Source organism: Ixodes scapularis, unplaced genomic scaffold, assembly GCF_016920785.2.
Source record: "Ixodes scapularis isolate PalLabHiFi unplaced genomic scaffold, ASM1692078v2 PGA_scaffold1__304_contigs__length_218370807, whole genome shotgun sequence".
NCBI lineage: Eukaryota > Metazoa > Arthropoda > Arachnida > Ixodida > Ixodidae > Ixodes > Ixodes scapularis.
The window spans coordinates 69,876,825-69,898,693 of NW_024609846.1; the positions used below are offsets into that span (position 1 = coordinate 69,876,825).

General features: G+C 46.7%; 1 long non-coding RNA gene, 1 other non-coding gene and 1 pseudogene across 2 annotated transcripts; all 3 read right to left on the reverse strand.

Annotated features, from left to right (window-relative positions):
• Positions 1-1,840: 1,840 nt before the first annotated feature.
• On the reverse strand, positions 1,841-3,114 carry LOC115325351 (annotated as a pseudogene).
• Positions 3,115-9,738: 6,624 nt separating this feature from the next.
• Positions 9,739-12,244, reverse strand: LOC120850525. Its single transcript, XR_005718156.2, has 3 exons — positions 12,215-12,244; positions 10,346-10,564; positions 9,739-9,868 (listed from the first exon to the last, which is right to left on the reverse strand). It is a non-coding gene; the product is annotated as an uncharacterized LOC120850525 (long non-coding RNA).
• Positions 12,245-19,828: 7,584 nt separating this feature from the next.
• Trnas-aga lies at positions 19,829-19,910 on the reverse strand. The gene has a single exon. It is a non-coding gene; the product is annotated as a tRNA-Ser (tRNA).
• Between the last annotated feature and the right edge of the window lie 1,959 nt (positions 19,911-21,869).

The following is a 21,869-nucleotide window of genomic DNA, read 5'->3' on the forward strand; positions in this document are numbered from 1 at the left end:
TCTTCGCAACGCTGTTTTGAAAACATTTAAAGAAGACACAGCTAGGTATATAAAAAGTAAAACAAGCAGCCTCTATAAAATATCAAATGCTTGCTCCATTGAAGTTCATATTTCTGCTGAGAAAGGGAAGTTTAACTTAAAAAAATATTTGTAAACGATACAGCAAAAATATACATTTGAGTATATGTTAAATATGTCAGTTTATTCAATAACTATCCGCATATTGGGAGATAGAAAGTCATGAGACACCACAATCAATTTGCTCTTATTACAAAAAAAAAAGTGGGAATATTCGTTTAGGAAATTAAGATTCAGGCACCTACCATGATTGGATGTTAAGTCGGCCGAGATGGTCACACTAATAGAGCGCTTAACCTTCCGGCCCCTTTTATAGGGCCTCTGACGTGGTGGCCTTGGAACCCCTAGCTAAACAAGGCGTGTGTTAACATTTCGTTCGCGCTAATTTTGGTGTCAGCAAGGGGGAATGAAATAACTAGGATATCGACGTTAGAATCAAACTGAAACTTCTGAGGAGCACGTTTCATGACTGAAAATATCTCGCTAGTTCTTGAGTCTCCAACCAATACACGTTAATTTGGCAACTGTGTAGGGTTTACATCTGGCGTATATTTTTGATTACTATTTCTTTGCAACCTGCTGTGCTCCCAGCTGGATGTTTTTATTGGGTTTCATGCAATCAAGTTTTATGATCACCAGATATCTGGAGCTCTCCGCTTGCTAACGGTTAGGCTCTTTGAACTAAACTGTTCTTTTTTATTAAAACAATGTTCACAATTCTGTGTTCTATGCTTGATCGGTATGCAGGTATAGCATATGTTTACTGCTGGTTTACGTTGTGTACTGCCGAAGCGTGCTTTGGTCCATAGGGAATCGTTTATGACTGATGTACGAAGAAACATTAAGCCGTTCGCTTCTGAGTGATTGTGTCTGTCCCATACAAAACAGAACAAAACAAATACGTTTTTCATAAAATATTTGTAGCTGGAAAACTTAATATTACATGTCTCACGATGATATTGCAATTGCTTAACTGTGAAAAACGCGCATCTTAAAAGAGTTCGTTGCTCGAATTAGTCACTTCCATAGAACCTGCTTAGAGAGGCGCAAATGTATTGTTGAAAGTAGTTCATTTTTAATTTGTTTTGAATATTATCTTTTAAAAAACCTGAGGTAGATGTGCGGTTTATATCAGCAATTTTATAGCGCATCCTCAAAAAGCAGTCTGTTGTCCTTGTAGAAATAAAGGGCGAGCCCGCGGCCTTAAAACCTGAGCAACCCATTTAAAAAACACACACACAAACACACACGCACACACAAACACCCCCCCCCCCCCCACACACACACGCATTGAGTTTAGCATCATAGAAGTGTTCGTAAGAAATATGCACCTTAAAAATTTTCTTTGCGCTAATATGATATTATAAAGACGAAACATAATTCAAACCGGAACATTGTCGGCGCGTTCAAAATGTGTTGTTGTGTGTCTGTGGACGACTCATAACCATTAAAAAAAACGAAGAAACTTACTTCGTCCTCTTATATTAAGCTCGGCGGGTACCTAACTGGAACTATACCCTTTTACAACAAATTCAAGCGTTAAATATTCAAGGCCGACTAAATGACGTAATGACTCGGAACGATGGGCCTTCATTTTGTTAAATAAATCTAAACCGATCGGTTCAAAAGTTTCACGCCATTTTGTTGTCTAAACTACACCGCCGAAAGTTTCATAACACAGCATCTTACGATGTACTTGCCTTTAGGGCGCACATAAACATAATTTCAGCAATCATTTACAATAAACAGTCCTCAGGACTGTTCACTTTGAGTCCCGCCGCCTCCTCTCGTCCGTAGCGGCCCGGGCCTTGTTTTTAGCCCACGTTCGTTTCTTCACCTCTTGAAAAGGAGCGTCGTTTTGGGAGTCTTCATCCGTCAAAATACCAGCCTGGTCCAGCCCCCGTTTGGTGCTCTGGGAGGTTGCGTCCATGGCTCTCTCGCCGACATTCGTGATGGCTTGTTTCTCGTCGCTGTCAAACGGATGTCCCTCGGGGCGTGCGACTGCCGTTTCGTCTTGGTTGCCCCGACCGCACTGCCTTCGTCGCTTTCAGGCGGGCTTTTCTGGCGAGCAGCCTTGTGACCTGAGTTCACCGTAGTGATCGGGTTGTTCTCAGCTTCTTGCGTCTTCACCACAGAGGTGGTGGTTGCCACTGTAGTTTCCTTCGCCGAAGACTCCGCCTCGTCTGCTTCCATAAGAAATTCAGACGTCTCCTGGTCAGCTGGCGGACCGGTGGCCTTGGCGTAGGTCTTTAGGCAGCAATTGCTTTCGTGCCGAAAGCTGTGGCACTCGGTGCATTTGGGTACCTTGAATTCTCGTCAAACGTGGCCGGTCCTCTTGCAGCGCAGGCGCTGCGGGGCTCGGCCGGGGATGACAACCAGATTCTTACCCCCGGAAAAACGCAGTTGGTGCGGCACTGCATCGACTCCGTATTAAAAAATCCGGCAAAAACTTCCAGTGACATTCGGTGGAAACGGGTTAATTTCCCCTCATTTTCACCAGAAACCAGCGTAGTTTACCAGTTTTTTGGTGGAAATATTACCGGCCACCACTTCCAGTAACCAGATTTCGCTGGAACCTTTACCGGAGCCCTTGCGGTTAAAATCCGGCAAAAACTTCCAGTTAAATTCGGTGGAAACTGGTTAATTTCCACTCACTTTCACCAGAAACCAGCGTAGCCACTTTGGATTACCCGCCGCTGGGATCCTACCGGAAGCCCCTCTCGTTTGCCGGACACCGCACATCACTGGAAGCCGACGCAAGGCAAACGGCTAAAGTCAAGGAAGCCAAGACTGGACGCCAAAAAATCCCTCGGCGCGCCATGTCTCGCGGATGACCTCGTTGACTCTGCCGTAAGGGGCTAGGGCTCTTTGCACCGCTTCGTCCGGAACATGGAAGGGAAGCCAGTGTACCCACACGCGTACCTCGCTGTTGCTTGGGTCTACCACGAGGTACCGTAGTTCCTTTACCTTAAGTTCCTTCGCTGCCAGAAGCCTTCTTTTTGCGTCCTCGGTGTGAAGCGGCACCATCAAAACATAATTAATTTGGTATGACCCAAATGCCGCAACTTCCTTGAGCACCCCTCACCGTTTCAGCTCGCTTCTAAAATCCTCGAAGCAATAAGGTCCGCGTCTGAAATCACAGTGAAGAAACGCCGAGTTCACCGCGCCACTATCGTTTAAGAACGAAAACAGCACTATCTTATATTCATCGTCAGTCATCAACTTCGAAACACCACGGCCGATATCGGCCGCTAACGCTGCTCGCTGGGAGCCCATAATCCTTACGACCGTCCTGCTCGAGAGCCGGAAGTAGAATCATCCAACTATGCAGGCGTCTTTTACGGTGCGTCGTTTACGGTTGTTTAGGACATACATAAGCATCTATGACCGATGTAGGCTTATACCTTGTTTCATCCTACAATCGACTAAAGGCCAAAGTCATGGGCCGCCAGGTCCAATTACGTTACACGCTATACTATGACACGCTTAACATTGATTAGGGGTGGACGGATAATGCTCAAATTAAAAAAGCGCCGCCCCATTTCTATGGTTTTGACGCTGCAAAGAGCCTATATATCGTGGCTTTCTTTGCAATGTAAAATTGTCCAGTCACTTAGGGCTCTTCGATTCGAACCACTGTCCACCCGTCCCCTCATCAGTGATACGAGACGCGGGCCCCGATACGTGCATCGAAGCGAAATACCGCAGAATTTCTAAGTGGCTCGTGCTCGGATCTGACGGTCCGTAGCTTTCGCCTTTAGTCTATCGTAGGGTGAGACTAAGAATAGAACCTTTTTTCTTGTTGTTTGCATCATTCTTCGCTTATTACAACCTTTCTCGACCAAAACTTTACTAGTCGCTCCACAAGTACGCAATGAGGGTTTATTTCGGTCCGGTTTCCGGACTCTTCGACAGTTGTTTCGGCGAGCGAATTTGCATTTTTGTGGCCGAACTGAGGACACGTTTTGGCCCACGTCATTTGAAGTTCAGAGCGATCGTATCCGTAACGATGGGACATACAAAACTGTTCCTTAAACTCTCTATCATGCCAAATAACGGATAACGAAGCACGGCGAGAGAATACACTAAGCAACGCCCAACGTGTTTTTTGGTTTTCAATGACTATAACAAAGAGTGCGCAGTAGAATGGCGTGGAAAAAATACGAACAGAAGAAAGGCCTGTTTGGCTAATGTTCAGTAGAGCCTCTTGGGTAACTCGCGGTATTGCCAAGTAACTAGTTGACGGCATGGGTGAAAGCCCTATCGAAAAAATAAGGAAGAAGGCGAGAAAGAACTTTAATAAATTTTATTACGAAACTCGGAAGTGATCAAAGTGTGAGCAAGTGTCGCCATCTATCGTTGCATAGAACAAATGTTTATACTACTGCCACCTGTTGTACATTTTGATAAACAAATAGTTATGATACCCAACATGGCGCAGTCGACATAGCGAGCCTTTGTTCATCGCGAAATAATTCGGCGAAAACCGCGAAAAAATTGTAAGGCACCTCAACGAAGCCAGAACAACGAAGCGCCGAAGTAACCCGCCTCCCGAAAATCACGCAAGTCGCCATCGCAAAGTGAGCGAACGCTCCACATCGTCGCATCTTCGCCAGCCGCCGTCGAAGTGCATTTTCCCGCCAGAATCGCCGCAACCGTTACGGCGGACAGCAACTCTAATCCTTCAAGCTCCCGCTCGCAAGAAGGACTTAGTGCCCGGACATCGAAGACTCGACAAACGACCCCGCAAACACTCGCCAAGACGTCCGATGACTTCGTGAAACTGCAAGTACGTGACACCTTTTCTGCTCGTCGTCAACCACATTAAGCCTAGCCGACGTATCCGCAAAAAAAAAAAAAAAAACTATGAAACCGACGGACATCCAAAGTCTGACCAACATCGTCGCTCAACTCGCTCTAACAGTACAACAGCTGGCGGAAAGCCAAAGACAGCCGGTACAAATTACATCAACGGCGAATACCGCGAATGCGATCCCCAAATTTACCGGTGATCCGTTGGACGACGCTAAACAATGGATCCAAGATGTGGAACGGATCGCAGCTCAAGCGTTATGGACCCCCGCACTGACGCTCCTGAACGCTACATCTCGACTCTCAGGCCTTGCAGCCAACTGGCAAAAGACGAACGGAAAACACCACCACGAGTGGGAAGAGTGGAATCGAGTTCTCATTGAACGATTTCGACGACGACTTTCGATGAAGGACTTCATCGAGCTACAGGCAAAGAGGACGCTAAGGAAGAACGAGACCATGGTCCAGTACATTTTCGAGAAGGACGCCCTCCTCGAGAAGTCTCCACATCCCCTGACCCCCGAGGAACGCATATCAATGATCATCGGCGACATCAAGGATACAAAGTGGTCGATCCCGCTTGCTTCTCACCTCTACTCCTCCGTGACAGGATTAGTCGACGGAGCAGCAACACTCGACGCGCTGCGACAATTGGAAAAAGAAGGAAGCAACGACAAGAAAGACGCAGGAACAAGAGAGAAGCCATTCCTCCACAAGTTCAACCCAAAGTCAGGCGACAAGACCGAAAATCTGCACTGCTGGAGATGCGAAAAGAAGGGGCATATCTCGCATCAGTGTCATCTTCCACCTCCAGAAGCAGGTAGTGCACTCGCAGTACCAGCCGACGGTGAAGCTGCTACACCGACACACCAAAGGAACGTACACCAACGCCGCAGTAATGATGCTGGCACAGCCCACCACAACCATGCCAGCAACACACGCCTTCCTTGTTCTCCAAGTGATTCAACCAATGGTTCAACCCAGGACGCGAAGAAACCAAATGCCCGCTACTCTGTGAACTGCTTGTACACCGAAGGTCCTCGCACACCGATCGTCAACGCCATCATTAACGGCACAACTACAGTGAACGCTCTCTGTGATTGTGGATCAGAAGTCACGCTAATCAGAAAGCATGTTGCACCACCCGAACTACCAGTGTTCAAATGGCAAAACGGACCAATCGAGACAGCAGCAGGGCCCATTACACCCGCCGGATGGATCACCCTGCGTGTCAAAGTTGGGAACATTGATTACACCATGCCACAAGTGGGACTCTGTGAACACCTGCCTGTTACCCTTGTTTTGGGTAATGACTGGAAATGGTTTGTGCAGGCCCGGTACATCATTGAAGCAGACGGAAGCTTCTGCATCACGACTCCGACATCCATTCAGGAATTCACTCGCTTCAAAGCCCAAACGCTCACCGCAAACTGCATCTTCAAATCCAGGCCAATGGAGGCAGCACTGCTAACCGATGTGGCACTAGCACCTAGGGCCACAACAGAGACCTTGTGCTCAACCAAGTCAACAGAGCCGCTACCGCAAATCACGGCTTCCGGGGAACGTATGCCCGTGGATCATCCGAGTCCATCTGCACCCAACACTGAGACAATCACCGATAAAGTGACCATACATGCTTCTCTTGCCGCAACCGAGCAAGAACAACTCTGCTCTCTTGTAAAAGAGTATGAAGATATTTTCGCACACCAGGCGAAGATTGGTGAGTGCCCCTATGTGGAACTCAGTATTAACCTAGAGCACTCCAGACCAGTTCGTCGCCAACCCTACCGCCTCTCACAGCCTGACCGTCAGTTCCTCGAGAACCAAGTGCAAACTTGGAGGGAACAAGGCATCTGTCGCCCGTCCACATCTATGCATGCATCGCCAGCCTTCGTAGTGGACCAGCCTTTTCATGACACGACACCTCGACGTGTAGTCGTTGACTACTCCCGCACAATCAATCCGATCACTGTCGCAGATCCACAACCAGTTGACTGCATGGAAGACGCACTTCATGCAATTGCAGGTTCTCGTTTTATGTGTAACATGGACATCAAGAGTGCACTCTTCACAATCAAAGTGAAAGAAGACGACATGCACAAAACAGCCTTCGTCACCCAAGACCACCACGAAGAGTTTCTACGAATGTCTTTTGGGCTCAAGAACGGACCGCCGACCATGACAAGAGCCATCAAATTGGCATATTCGCACCTTCGCAAACTAGGTGTTGTCACCTACATCGACAACATTGCCTGCGCGCACAACAGTTTCGAAGACCACATCCAGTGCCTCCGCGAGATCTTCAAGGCCACACGAAGCATGGGTTTCACACTCTCGCCGACCAAGTGTGTCTTCGCCTCGCCAACCATCACGCTCCTCGGAAGAGTGTTGACAACAGAAGGCATACAGCCAGACCCTGACCGCACATCTGCTGTATTTCGGTATGCTACACTGACGTCCATACATGAGGTTCGCAGCTTCCTTGGATTTGCGAACACGTTTCGCAAACATATAGAGAACTTTGCAGTGATTGCAAGACCGCTTAATGAACTTCTGAAGACCACAAGCAAAGAAAAGAACAAAGAAACGCCCACTCAAGCACTTCAGCTTGCCCTCGACAATAGTCAGCAGGAATCCTTCGAGTCACTCAAGATGAAGATCACTTCACCGCCAGTCCTGTCCTTCTTCAAGCAAGAATGTCAGACGTATGTCGAGACAGATGCGTCACATGAAGGTCTTGGAGCCTGCCTCCTGCAAGACCAGAATGGCAAAAGACGTGTCATAGAATATGCCAGCAGATCCCTCAAAGACGCAGAAAAGAAGTACCACATCAATGAGCTTGAATGTACTGCTGTACGTTGGGCTGTGACCGAAATGTTCCGTCTGTACCTACATGGTCACAAGTTTGTGCTCATCACTGACAATTTCACTATGGCGTACGCAGTGAACAAAGCCAAGCTGAACCGCAAGTTTGCACGCTACATCGTTGACCCGGCAGCTTTCAATTTCACCGCCCTCCACAGGCCAGGCAAGGAAAATGTCATCGCTGATCATTTGTCCCGCTACCCTCTCCCCACCCAAGCATGTCTCGCCGTGCTAACATCACAAGATTCAGAGCTTGTTCGCACTCAGCAGACCGATGAGTACTGCCGCCAACTCCTTGACAAGCTACAGAAACAGCCCGACACGCATCATCTGAAGCAAATTCATAACTCCTTCAAGTTATCAAACTCGGTGCTAACTCACGTGACAACAGTTGGAGGTCATAGGAGAGAACAACTTGTTTTTCCCTTTGCATTGCGCTCCACAGTACTCCGCCTTTGTCATGACGAGAGTGACCATCTGAACAGTGAGAAAACGCTCGAACGAGTACGCTCCAGGTACTGGTGGTCAACACTACGCAAAGACGTCAGAGCTTATGTTCGGGGCTGTGAAGCATGTCAACGAACAAATCGTCGAACCACACTCGCCAATGGAAAATTGGGAGCCCTTCCGATTCCTCCAACGCCATGGGAATGCGTCTCAGGCGATCATGTTGTCTCACTGCCCCAAACGGAAGCTGGAAGCACCCACGTGTTCGTACAGATTGATCACGCCACTCGTTACCTTCTGGCGAGAGCCACGTGTTCGTTGCCGGAAGCAGATGTCATCGAAACCATCGAACAAGATGTCATTCAACGTTTTGGACCGCCATGCGTGTACATTTCCGACAATGGGCCCGGATTCGCCAGCCACACAACAGAGCAGTTCTTCAAGAAGTATGGCATCGAGCATCATCTCACACCTCCGTACACCCCACAAGCAAACGGACTTGTCGAAAGGGCCAATGCAACCTTAGTGAACACACTGAAGAAACTCGCTTTCGGGAACCCGCAGACATGGGACCAGCACTTGCCCGGTGCATTGCTGGCAATCAACACCGCAGAGCAAAGCTCCATAGGATACTCTCCATTTTTTCTTTTGCACGGGTATCAACCTCGCCTCCCGAGGGAACTTCACATCGGAACTATAACATCGGGCGACTCCCGTGAGGATCAACTCGACATTTTGCACGCTGCGGGGACCGATGCTGCGACGAACCTCCTACAGTCTCACCAAGCAAGCAAGCGACGCTTTGACCTGCATCGCAGTGACCACAAGTTCAATCCCGGAGACTTGGTACTGCACAGCTGGCCGCAAGCCAGTGATCACAAACTAACACCGCCCTTTAAAGGTCCATTCGAAGCCATCCGCCCTGTTGGTACAGTGTGGTACCGTATCCGAAAAGTAGGCAGTACAGAAGACAAGATCGTCCACGTCCAGACCTTGAAGCACTTCGAAGACCGACCACAGCTGAACCTGGCCCCAGACATATTCACGGAGCAAGAGGAAACACCGCCAATCCCAACCGAAGTGAGCCGCCCAAGACGTGCTACAAGACGCCCATGTCACCTTGGGGACTATGACACTGATTTTTGAAAAAAGAAGCTCGCAACGTCTTAGGGGCCATGTGCCAGTGTTTCTGTGCTAATTAGCCGTTTCTCGCTTTTTTTAAGGGCCATATGTGAGCAAGTGTCGCCATGTATCGTTGCATCGAACAAATGCTTATACTACTGCCACCTGTTGTACATTTTGATAAATAAATAGTTGTGATACCCAACAAAAGTATGTAAAAATGTCCAGCCTTGAAAACCACCATTTTAGGGCAAGGATTGAACGAACTTAACATGCAAGACTGTTTTCTTCGTGTCACGTTAAACATGCAATTAGTAAGCAAAGCAGATATAACTGGACTAAGTAAAATCATATTTTAAGGAAAAAAAAAGGTAGAAAAAGCCGCAGGCCTGCACCCGTCGCTTGATAATTGTGTAGAATCAGAATCATCTTTTATTTGTGAACAATAAGGCACATCCAGCAAAACTCTGGAACTTGAAGAGCTTGTCAGCCGCCATGAAATTTCTATTTCCAGTTCGCCTGTCGTCTGGGGCACTTTTGGCTCCTAGAAAAAAGAAAAAAGGAAGCCAAAATAAGTGTCAAACGTAAATTTCGTGCGTACACACATTTGGGTTAAGATTGAAATGTAGCTGTGACTCAATGTGTAAAAATTGATTACCATCTATACATAGTAGATGACCTATCTTGACCAGATTGCCCTTGATTTAAAACATTTTATCGCCCAAAGCAGCTTGAATCCAAAATATGAGAAATAATTTTGCATTCAGTGAATCCAACACCACCTAGATAAAAATTGCAAATTTTTTGCCTCACTAACGAAGTCTATCGCAGGGCACATATCGGACGCGAGTTAAAGTTGAATGCTGACGAAGAACTCTCGTCCATCTCCAGCGATGCAGGAAAGCTTAGCACTAAGCTTTCTTATCAATATTGAGTTGGTGGATATTCTGAGCAGTGATATATGCGTTCCTTGAAATATGAACACTGTTCTTAAAATTAAAAAAAAAAAGATGATACTTACACGAGTCTACCAATATCTCAGACCGCCGAAACCGTAGCCCAAACCGTAGGTACCGTAGCCGTATCCAAGACCATGGCCGTAGCCCCAAGCTGGAACATGGGCAACTGCCCCGTAGCCGGAGAAGGGGGTGGCACGGTAGGAGAAACTAGTACGAGCTGGGAAGCCGAGGTAGCCGGCGAGGGCGCAGGTGGCCAGGGCCAGGATGAGGAAGGTGCGAAGCTGAAAGTAATTTGAATAGTATATTCAGTCTAAAGGAGCATTTGCGTGGAAATATATAAATAGTTTTGAACACACTTTTTGTGTTATAAATGGACGAAGTATCAATGTGAGCTTGAATCATCATTATGGTGTTTGAAATAACCATTCTCGATCTAAAAGGCACCTTAAAAATGGGCGCCTGCGCGTAGCGATCTAGACTTACAGTCAAACTCACAGGTCGCGTTTACCTTGTCAAATTACAAGTTAATGCTCCTTTTCTGTAAAAATTAGTTCCAAATATCATGTCAGGGTAAACGGCGGACGGTGAGGCAGCCGACCGCGTCAAGTGGCTGGGCGCGTTTGGAGCACCTATCGATAGATGGCGTCGGTAGCAGCGTCGGAAGGTGTAGTCGACTAGCGAAAGAACTCAGACGACATGCAGACGAAATCGGTCGGTAGGAGCGCCGTGGTTGTACCAGCGTTTTTTTATCAGGATTTTTTACTTCGTTTTGTTTATGTTGTCGGCATTTATTTTTAAACCAAAGGTACACAATACATTACAAAAATATGATGTTCATTATAACATACCACCGCGTCTCGAGCAGTCTCGACTAGAGCTCCTGTATAGGCCAGAGTTGCGTGTTCATTCCCGCAGTGACGTCTTTCCTGCACGGCATGCTGATCCTGCCCTCACGTGACTGAATTTGGTTAGTAGCGACAGAACAATTGTCCTGTTTGTATCGTTCCTTATGTGTCTCCACTTTCTCAATGGTTAAAAATCAGCAACACGCTCAAATAGTGAAAGTTTAAGCCACTTCATCGTTTGCGTCGCCGTCCGCCGTTGATCCTGGCAAGCTCTTTGGCCCTATGTTTTTACAGAAAGAGAGCTAAGAATCTTTATTTTAGAAGACAAAAACCTACCTGAGAAATACATCTTCGACGAAAAGTTTAGATTGCTACATCAGGCGCGGATTTTCGAGAGTCATTTTATATCGAGCCTTGTTGTTTTCAGACTCTCTGTACATCTTCGGTCCCAAACTGACAGAGGTTAACTCCACGTTTGCTGAAAAAAAACTACTTGCTGTTTCCGGTCGGAATGAGCAAAATGCATATATGGTATTCACAAGTAGACATATAGTAACAGATTTTTTTTTTTAAATCTTGAATAACCCGTTTGCTTTACTTGATGACATCTTTAAAGTGCCACTAATTATTTTAAACAGTAAGTTCACGTGTCTTGTAAAAATTCGATTTTGCTACAGTTTATCTTAAATGGACCTGGCTAATGAAGGGAATCATCTCAAAAATACATTTCATCGTATATTTTTAGTTCGAAATTAACGTAACGTTTTCCTCAATGCTGTTTCGAAAACATTTAAACAGGTACAGCTAGGTGTATAGAAAGTAGAAAGAGTACCCTCTATTATAGACCAACTGCTTGTTTGTTTGAAGCTCATATTTTTGCTCAGAAAGTGAAGTTCAAAAGTGATAAAATTAGTTGTCAACAAATGAGCAAAAATATATATTCCATTATATGTTAAATATGACAATTTATTTAATAAGTATCCGAATACTGGGAGATAGCAAGTTATGAGCCATTACAATCAGTTTGCTCTAATAACAAAAAAAAAGTGAAATATTCGCCAAGGAAGTCAAGATTTAGGCACCTACCATGATTGGATGTTAGGTCGGCCGAGACGGTCACACTAATGGAGCGCTTAACCCACCGGCCTCTTTTATAGGGCCTCTAATGTGGTGGCCTTGGAACCCCTAAGTGAACGAGAAGTGTGTTAGCATTTCGTCCGCTCTAAATTTAGTGTCAACAAGGGGGGAATAAAATGACTAAAATATCGACGTTAGAATCAAACTAAAACTTCTGAAGAGCACGTTTCATGGATAAAAATATCTCGCTATAGTCCTTGAGTCTGCAATCAGCAGACGTTAACTCGGCCACCATTTATTACGTCCGGCGTTTATATTCGATTACTGCTTTTTTGGAACCTGCTGTGCTCGCAGTTGGATATTTTTATTGGGCTTCACGCAATCGAGTTTTATGATCGCGAGATATTCAAAGCTCTCCTCTTGCTAACGTTTGGGCTCGAGGAACGGTCCCGATTGGCTCACGCAGCCCCGCCTGCTCGGCAGTCCTACACCAGCAGTGCCCCTGCCGGACACGCGGGAAGCCCTTACAAAAGTTTGGCCCCTTTTTCTGTTCAGAAATCTCTCTCTCTTTTTTCTCTAGCACCGCGTTCTTGATGCGATAGACGTGCTTTAAATGGGTCACGTGCTGTCGTCTGTAAGCTGTTAACCTCTCTGTTAAGTTTTTAAGTACGACTAAAAAACAACCAACGTTATCTCTACCATGAAGTAAAACATAGCAAAGAATTTGATACTGTGGATATTGCAGCGACAATGGGAGATGATATTGTAATTTTCAAAGTTGAAAGATAATAGTCTGATCACAGCACGGCTGAAAGGACACATTCGGTCAATATTAATTAATTAGGAATTACGACTATCTTCAGCTCAAGTTGTGTCCCTCAATTATAAGGTATAATTTGTTTCTCGATGTTGTGTGAACCACTGGCTCTGGAAGATAACGGGTAAGCGCCCATCCCACTTTCAAGAAGAAGTTCATATTGACATGGGCGCTTGTCTGGTCAAATCGGGCGCTTCAGGTATAATTTGCTGAATAGCCAATTTTGGGAAATGTTTTTAGTGGACACTTGAACGAATTGGGCGTTTCCGAGGTATTTTACGGTAGTTTTATAAGCATCGCGGCTCAAAGTTTCGTTTCGGGTGTTTACGGCAAAACCGAAACTGTCTGCTAGAGGGATGGCAACACTGATCATATGCAGTACGGCCGGTCTAGGTACGGTCTAGCAACCCCGAACGGGTGAATCGGCGGCGATTTGAAACCGCCGGGTTAAATTGTTTTTTCGCCGATTAGTGTAGAGGTGGCAGTGCGACGGATATCTTTCAGAAGGTGTATAGGAATACCGAGACCGCTACCAGCGGACCACTTGGGTTCGGCGCGGAGCCGCGACCATGGGGCAATCAAGAAGCCCTTCCTCCGGAACGCTCAACGACCTGTTAGGCCTACCAACCGGGCGCTGTAGGGCGCAAGTGTTTTTTCGACGCGGCGTATCGGGGCACAGCTAAACGACGGAATCTAGCGGTTGTGGCTGGGGCGTTACGGACACCAGGCAAGGGAGGCACCTAACATCATGACTCCACGGAGGAAAACAATGACAACCAGTCAAATGGAAAAGGCAAAGTAGAGGGGAAAGCGAGACAAGGCTGCAGTGGAGTGCGAAGGCTGTGAGAAATGAGTGGATATCAGCGAGACACCGTTCGAATCATGCACGGAGGCGGAGAACAGTACGTATAAATGTAATGAGTGCAAGGAAAATGAGTTGAGAAGAAGCATTTTGGAGGAGGAGATTGAACGGCAAGTTAATGCCTTGAGAGAGGCAATGAGAGTGAAGCTGGAGGAGGCAAAGACAGAGAGAGCGGCCATAGAAAGTAGGATGTTGGCGAAGCTCGAAGAAGAGAGGACCTTGAGAATAGCGAAGGAAGAAAAACTGAAGGCAATAATGCAGGAGGAAAGGAACAAGAGAGAATAACTAGGGGAGGTGTTTAATGACTGGATGAAGTCATGTGAACTAGCGCAAATGACGGTCAACGGGGCAGAAAACGCGCCGCAACAGCTGGAACCGGGAAACGGGGTCAAAGAAAAGAAGACCTACCACACAGACGGGAAAGAGACAAATAGCTTTTCCCAAGAACGGACGAGAAGTGGAGATCTGGATGAGGAGCAGGACGGACAGACGACTGAGAGCCAAACACAAAGAGGCCAGCACAGAAACTACAAGGAGGCCCTCATAAAGCAGAGGGCAGACCCAGATGACGGGACAAAGAAACAGGACAAAGAGAAGATGGTGGACAAGAGAATATTAGTGGTAGGGGACACTAATGCCTTGAAGATAAACAGAGCCACACAGAAGGTGGTAGATTACAACAAGTTCACTTTGCAGCTAAGCCGGGAGCACAACTGGGAGAGTCACTGGAGAGAGCAGAGAGGGATGGGAAAATATGGAATGCAGAGGGCAGGGATGGTGGTCATACATGCAGGAGTGACAGACGTGCAAGGCGAAGAGTCGGTGGAAGAAATGGCAGCGGGGCTAGGGAAAAGGCTTGAGGACTGGATCACGAGAGCCCCGAAACACTCTTTTATGGTGTATGATGTCCCAGAAATCAAAGACAAGGGGGACCCACTTAGAGAGAGGTGCGCCAAGTGGAACAGGCTATCAAGAGAGATCAACCAGCAGCTGGTACCGAGGGTGGAGGTGGTAAAGAACACAGGAACGGGAAATAACATGGAAGATGGCTGCTACAATAGAGATGTGGCAATTGAAGAGGGACAAGCACTGGGTAACAGACTAAAACGTCTTTTAGGACTGAAATGCAAGGGGAAAAGCTTGACACCGATGAAAAGGCGACAGGAAAGAATGGAGGCAGGCTGACTCTGGACCAGAGACTACAGCGACTCGAGGAAGTACTCCAGAGGATGTGTCCCCCACAGGGACATGCCCACTAAGAAGAGAAAGTAGGAGAAATGGTGCCTGCAACAACACGAGAGGCGGAAAACACGAAAAGGCACCAGACCAGGAAACAAGGAAAAGCAGACGATCAAAAAAGAAAAAGAGGGAAGTGAAGATTGCCTTTCTAAACCTGCAGGGAGGAAGGAAAGCAGGAAAATGGGTGGAGGCCTTTCAGATGTTACAAGATGATAAGATTGGAATGTTCGCAGTCACAGAAACCCACCTCAGGGATGAAGAAAGACCCCCAGATTGCGAAGGGCTTTTTTTGGGGTGAGGTAAACAGAGAGGGCAGTGAGAGAAGGGGAGGGGGGCTAGGATGCTTTAGTGGGCCAGGCTGGCAGAGAGAAAGTCCAGAGTGCAGAGAGCACATGTGGTCGACGGGGATACTGGCGGGGAGAAAGGTGGCAGTAGCAGTGGTGTACCTGTGGACGGGGGCGGACAGCAGGGAGACAAACATCGAGTTAATCAAGTGCATTGAAAAAGACTATCACAACATGGGGAGACCTACCATTATGGTAGGCGATTTCAACGCACACCTAGAGGAGTTCGATGGGAGAACAGACGGTAATGGAAATTTGCTGCAGGACATGGTGGAACACCTGGACATGGTAATCGTCAACACACAAGATAAATGCATAGGAAAGACGACATGAACGGCCAGAGGGATGAGCTGTACAATTGATTATTGCCTGGTGTCCCCGGACCTGTATGAAAAACTGAACTACATGGAGATAGACGAGGAAGGCGACAAGAGCTTGGGAAGTGATCACGACAGATTGCTGATCACTTTCGGAGGAAAGCCAACAGAAAAGAGAGTCAGCGAACATATGAGACCACACAACATAACGCAAGCAGAAGCACAAACCATTGTACAGAAACTGGAGGAAGAGGTGGAAACCAGGCAGGTGGAGACGTACGGGACCCTCATGCGGTGGTGGAAGGACCACCTGGAAAGACTAAAACGACCGACACGAAGAAAGAGGAGGAGAAAATGAAGGTGGGATATGGAGGTGAGGGAGGCCATTACAACAAGGCAACTGGCAAACAGGACTCTGCGTGGGACCATCAGAAAACGAAAGGAGGAGAGGAAAGCCCCCCTACAGAAAGATTCAAGAGAGTGTAGGGAGTACCAGAGCAGGAAAATGGAGGTGACAGCTTTGATTCAAAGCGAAATGGCCAAGGTAGATAAGAGATTCCTGGAAGAACTGAGAGAGGCAGGACGTGAGGCCCCACTGAAGTTCTGGCGACATGTACAGGGCCAAACAGGTCGACCCAGGGAGGATGCGGTAATCAAAGACTATGCGACGGGAAAGGAACTGGATCCAGGAGAGACCAACCGGTACATTGAGAGGTGGATTGGGGACATGTTCACAGGGGACAGCAGACAAATGGACAGTGAGGAGGGGGAGACGGAGGACGAACTGCAGGAGCAACCGAGCTGAGAGGAAATCACGGAGAGGGAGTTAAAGAGAGCAGTCAAGAGGATGGGAGGAACCACAGCCACTGGAATGGACGGAATCCCAATGAGGCTGGTGAAGGATCTGGGGCCAGAGACGAGAGCACTGCTGCGCGAGATCCTTAACCAGATCCTGAAGGAGGGACGGGTGCCGGTGGAGTGGCGAACCTTAAGACTCAGACTCATCCACAAGGAAAAAGGGCAAAAGTCAACGCTCAGCAACTACCACCCCATAGCCATCACATCGGTACTCTACCGCGTGTTCACACAGATAATACGAGACCAACTGCAGACATGGGCAGAGGCAGAAGGAGTCCTGGGGGAGCCACCAACTTATTAACCCAAAAGAGACTACAAAAACGCGTTTCAGTCGAAGGATAGCCAGCATACCTTACATTCATAATGCTTCCCATCGTATCCGATCCATTGCATCACGCTATGACACGAGAGTTGTCTTTTCTAGTAGATTCAAATTGGCAAGCATGTGCAACATGATCAACCAACAAAAAGCCAAGCCGGCTTGCGAAAAAAAGCACGCCACCCTTTTCCGGACCTGCTGCTCAAAACGTTTACTCCATCCCTCTCAAATGCGGTGCCGAGTACGTGGGACAAACCGGCCGATGTATCAATGACCGCTTGAGAGCACGAAAACGAGGCCACTACAGGAACCGACAACCCCATTCATCCGATCGCGGTTCACGCGAACGAATGCATTGGATGCGCGCCTGACTTCGCAGAAACCAAGACGAGAGGGGGCACCGCAATCGCCACGAACGTGAAATCATCGAATCTTTTCTCATCCAGAACACAGAAAACAACGTTTCATCGGTCTAAGTAACCTTATCAAGACGGGAATTAGAATTCCTCAAGCCTGAACTTGAAAAAATATCGCAACTCCCCGTAAATACACATCATCAAGGTAGTTCTGCCCGTGCCCTCGTGGTTCCGCCCTTTGCTTCTCCTATCACGCCTTCCATCTCCCAGTTTTCCTTCCCCTTTATCACCTTTCCATTTCCCAGGTTTCCTTTCCGTCCCCTATATCACCCTTTCCATCTCCCTGTTAGCCCTCCCCCCTTATACACCTATCTTGACGGGCTCTCGCTCAGGGTGTAATGTCTTTGCCGAAAATAAACGTCGCTGCTAAATGAAAAAGTGGTTATCCTGTGCTTGTCCTTTGTGCTTCATTCTTTCAATCTTTTGTATTCATGTTCAACCCGCTCGCCTTTACCAGTCCCTAGTTTTCCTCAACTAAAAGATGACCAGCTTGCCGCCCGCTAAAGAGCAGCTGGTCGCATCTTTCAAATCGGTTTTAGTGGAGTACGCGGCTCCACCTCGACGCCATATTTAGGCTATGATCATATTTTGGGGCGGCGGAGAAAAGCTCACCTGAGAAAACCTCACCGCAAAACCGGCAGATGCGGAGAAAAGCTCACCGGCCTTTGAGCGGATGCGGAGAAAAGCTCATCAATTTTTTTTTAATCTAGCGGATTCTGCGTCAAACGTGGCAATTTAACACAATTCACATTCATCACTTCATTAAAAATAAATCATCTTTTTTTGTAATATTCTTGAAGTTCATTGTGCAGATTTACTAATTCGTCAGAAATTAGTAATCTCCCATTTTGTATATTAATGAAGCCGCAAGGGTATAAAATAAAAAACGTCGTACACCGGTAAAAGAGACAACAACTTATCGACAGGTGTCAGTGCGCCGTCGGTAGCTCTGTCAGATAAAGGGGTTCGTTTTTTGCGAGCTAATATGAATCGGGGAGTGTGAACCGTTTCAGCTCCAATTATTGTGTAGTGCCTAATATATAAGTAGATGTTTGTTTGATGTAATCAGTGGCGGCTACACTGTTTTCTTTCTGTTAATTTGATAATTTGACTAACACAACTTTAGTTTTGAGAACAGCTTCGTCCTGTCGTGTTTGTTGTCTTCACTCCGTCGTCGTCGTTTGAGCGGTTTTCATCATGTATAACGCTTACCAACTCGCCCTACTCACTACCTTACAGAAGACTACTTCTTATATAGGTCACGAGTAACAACGGTGCCGGTGTGCAGCTCTGAAGGTCATGGGTGGTTCGCTGTAGAACACGGTGCTGTAGAAGGACACTATCACACAAAGGCAACGTGTGGAAACACCAGCACGAACGGCTAGAAAACGTTCATGTCCGGGGAAGGAAGAATCCTCAATATCCTACTGGCTGGTTTATCCTGTTTTCATAGGTTAACAAAAGCTTCCAAGAGAATTTGAGGCACAGCGTTGTTGCGCATGCACTTTCGAATTTTGGGCATTTACAGTTTTGATTTTTAGGTCTTAGGCAGACATCATTAAGTTTTGGACCTTTCTCCTGTTCTTCAAGTTTATAAAGTTTTCAGTTAGGTTTTAGTTGCCAAGGAAGTAAGCCACAGAAAACACTCGCCCGCAATTATTAATTTGGAAGCAGTGTACCCAAAAAGTTTAAAAATATTATAAAAATGACACTGTCTTTTTACAAAGCTGACGAATTTTAATGACAATAAATTGATATATGTTACGCATAATCACGCATCCTCAATATAAAATGAAGGAAAAAAATATCGGTGAGCTTTCCTCCGCATACGCTCAACGGCCGGTGAGCTTTTCTCCGCATTCGCCGGTTTTGCGGTGAGGTTTTCTCCGGTGAGCTTATCTCCGGTGAGCTTATCTGCAGTGAGCTGTTCTCCGGTGAGCTTTTCTATGGGATTCCATATTTTGTGCCACTAAAGCGAAAGAGTCTGGTTTCGTTATGGCCGGAGTTGCCCTTTAAGGAAGCGAACAGACTTTACCTTTGAAAAGGAGCTCCGGCGAAATATTGATAGTTAAATATTTGCCTCAAAATTAACTCAGCACATTAGTAGACTCGTGGGTACTTGTAACACATATTACAAGTTACAGTTGTTTTCTTGTTTGTTTTCTCGGGAACATATTGAAGACTTAAGGGTTGTCTAAGAGGCTGAGAGTCCCTACTGTCAAAAGACTGAGAACTTGACGTCCAATATTGAAATATGAAGGCAGCTGGTACCGACTGCCCCCGGAGGGGGGCAATCGGTATCAGCGCGGCCTCCATGGCCCCATAGAAAAGAAATGAAAAACGTATTTGAGCTCTAACGCCCAAATACTTTTTTAGGGGCGAAGCTCCTTGGGGTCTAGCCTTGTCCGTCCGGCCGGCCGGCGTCGGTGCTCACATGAAAAAAAATGTTTGCGCAGTCGACAGGATTCGAACCTGTGCGGGGAGACCCCAATGGATTTCTAGTCCATCGCCTTAACCACTCGGCCACGACTGCGGGACGAGCGAGGGGCACTGAGATGTGGTAGCAACTCAAGAGCTGGGGTTTCTGTCATGGATGAAGCGTTGCATGTAGCCACTCAACGTCTATACAGGAGAGGGCGCTGCGGTCAAATGCGTAAATAATCGCGTTAAACTTTGCACGCATTGGCTCAACGTTTATAGACGAGAGGGCGCCGCGGTCAAATGCTCAAATGCGTATATAATCAGGTTCCACACCACACAATCTCTTTCTGCATGGACCGTGGAGATGCGTTTCCACGGCTTCTAGCGGATCCAAGCTGATCCGCTAGAAGAACCACTGGCTCTTCATATCACCGACCATAAAGTAATGAAGTTATATTATGAAAATAATGAAGTCGAAACGCAACTCAGCACTACCTATGAGCAATAAAAAAATCAGCACTATCAGCACTACCTATGAACAATAAAATCAGTATCATCAGCACCACCAGAGATTCGCCACAATCAACATTATTCACCACGTGGAGATGCGGTCTTTTTTTTTTTTACTGCTTGCTCGACTTGCAACTCGTGACGTAACATAATATGTGACGTCACCCCACTGTACTGCGCGGGAAAATTTGAATCTTTGTTCCAACATCATTTTCGATCTGCCGTTTTTTCAGTAGCAATTTTGGATTTAAAAATATTAATTAGCATGTGGGGGTTGCTTATGCCCGAAGTTTAAAAAAAAAAAGAAAACTTAAGTTAGAAAAAATCTACCCCACTAAAAAAATGAAAAATCTTTATGAAGCCGTTTTTACGTTGCGAGCGTTGAACGCGAAAAGTGTGCGTACGGAAGCGGCCGGGCGCACTTCAGTCAACGCCCGGGCTAATGAGTGAAATTTTGGCCAGCGGGAATTCCAGCCGGACTGAATTGTCAATCGAACTGGCTTTTTCTTCGAGATGTTTTAAGTTGGCAAACGCGTCCATGATATTAGCCAAAGCAGGCGGTCTGGTGCGTGTCAACGAGTGTGATTTTTAGTCACTGAGAGCCGAAGAGAACGACGCAGGGTGTGGCTTATTACCTTTATGCTTTCTTCTTCGCGGTTCGTTCTTCCTTATTTACAATAGCTCATGGCGCAATCGCAGTGGCCGTGGTGTTAGTGACCGGGGCAAATTCGATTGCCATGTGAGTGACCGTATAATCCATGGGGGGACAGAGTGACGTAGGGTTAGAGCCGCAGACAAAACTACAGGAATTTAAAAAGCCGCAGGCAAAAAAAAATAAAAAAATAGGGAGGGGTTTATTTTTTACAAGAAACAATATTACAATATTAAGGGAACAGTCGTTTCCAGAGGGGACAAATGCAATTGTCGACAACAACACATAACACCAGGCGACAGAACGCTTCTTCAACCGCTAAACGAAAATGAATGCACTGTTCGCTAGCGAGCCAACGCCCCTAATGTCCGTTATGCGTGTGCAACAGTCAGCACGAAATCGCAGCTGATGACATGGCTGCCACCATAGTCGTTGTCAAGGGCTTATCCGCTATTGTCAGGTTATTTCATTTTTAATTGGTTTCTTTCGCGTTCTTTCGAGTTCTAACTCACAAGCGCATAGTTTAAGCAATATTTCACTATTGAAAGCCTTTGTATGCATTCTATGTGTCTCCTTAGTACTTGCAGTAGAGCCTCGGCTAGATAAAGGATAGCAACAAAAGCGGCGTTGGAAACTGCTCTCATCGAAACGCTAGTGCAAGCACTAAGGTATGTAAAGAATAAGCATAAAGGCTTTCGAAGGGGAATTAGTGTATAATCATGTCCTTACGCGTTGGGATAAAAAAAAGAAACACATGCATGAGAGCTAAAAAAAACGGCATGCCCCACGGAGGACTGGAACATACAACTACGCGCATGTTGCCTCTAAAAGGCGAACACACATGTACCATTCGGCAACTATACGCTTCTTTTTTTTCTTTATTGCATTCGGCAACAATGGAGGCGTCTT